Below are 718 nucleotides of genomic sequence, written 5' to 3' on the forward strand. Positions count from 1 at the left end.
TGAAATGGGGCCGTCGGGCGCTCCTGTGTGCGGGAAAGCTCGGGCGTCCGAGGGGTCGGGGTGCTGTCTGCACCTCGCCCGGGGGGTTCTAAAGAAATATTAGTGCCCAGCATCACTCTCTCCAGAGTACACTAAGTACACTGGCCTGGGTGGAGTGCCACTGTGAAGGCGTGTGGAACGTCTGGCAGCAGCCAGGGGTCTATATGGCCGCAGGCGTGTGTCAGATCATGGGGAGTCTATACGGCTGGATCTCGAGGTATAAACGAGCACGGCACCATAGAGTCCCGAGGAGCCAGAACGCACTTCAGCCCCCTGAGCTAACAAATGCGGGCGTCTGGAATGGTCGCGAAGACTCGTCGATGCCTGGGAACCAAGCGAGCTTACACGGAAAGAACGTGGGTGTAAACGAACTGCGAGAAGCCTCTCAGCCGAAGGGATTGGCAGGCCGGGGTCAAGGAGACGGGTCATGTTCATAGATCTGCTCGTCGAGACTGCACTGAGCGAAGGCTCGTGGGCACCTTCGGGGGCGTTTCATGCAGGAGACGGCGTCGGGCAGAACTTCATCGGCTCGTACAGCTTCCTTACGGCTTTTGTCCAGTTCTGCATCTCGCCTGCCTTGGCCCTGCTTGGAGAGAGAATTTAAACCCCAGAATCTGTCATTGATGGATATTACAGGCCCCTCGCGTCCTCGCTGTACCCATCGCAACGTGTGGGCCGA

The sequence above is a fragment of the Pteropus vampyrus genome, unplaced genomic scaffold (genome assembly GCF_000151845.1).
Source record: "Pteropus vampyrus isolate Shadow unplaced genomic scaffold, Pvam_2.0 Scaffold414, whole genome shotgun sequence".
Taxonomy (NCBI): Eukaryota; Metazoa; Chordata; class Mammalia; order Chiroptera; family Pteropodidae; genus Pteropus; species Pteropus vampyrus.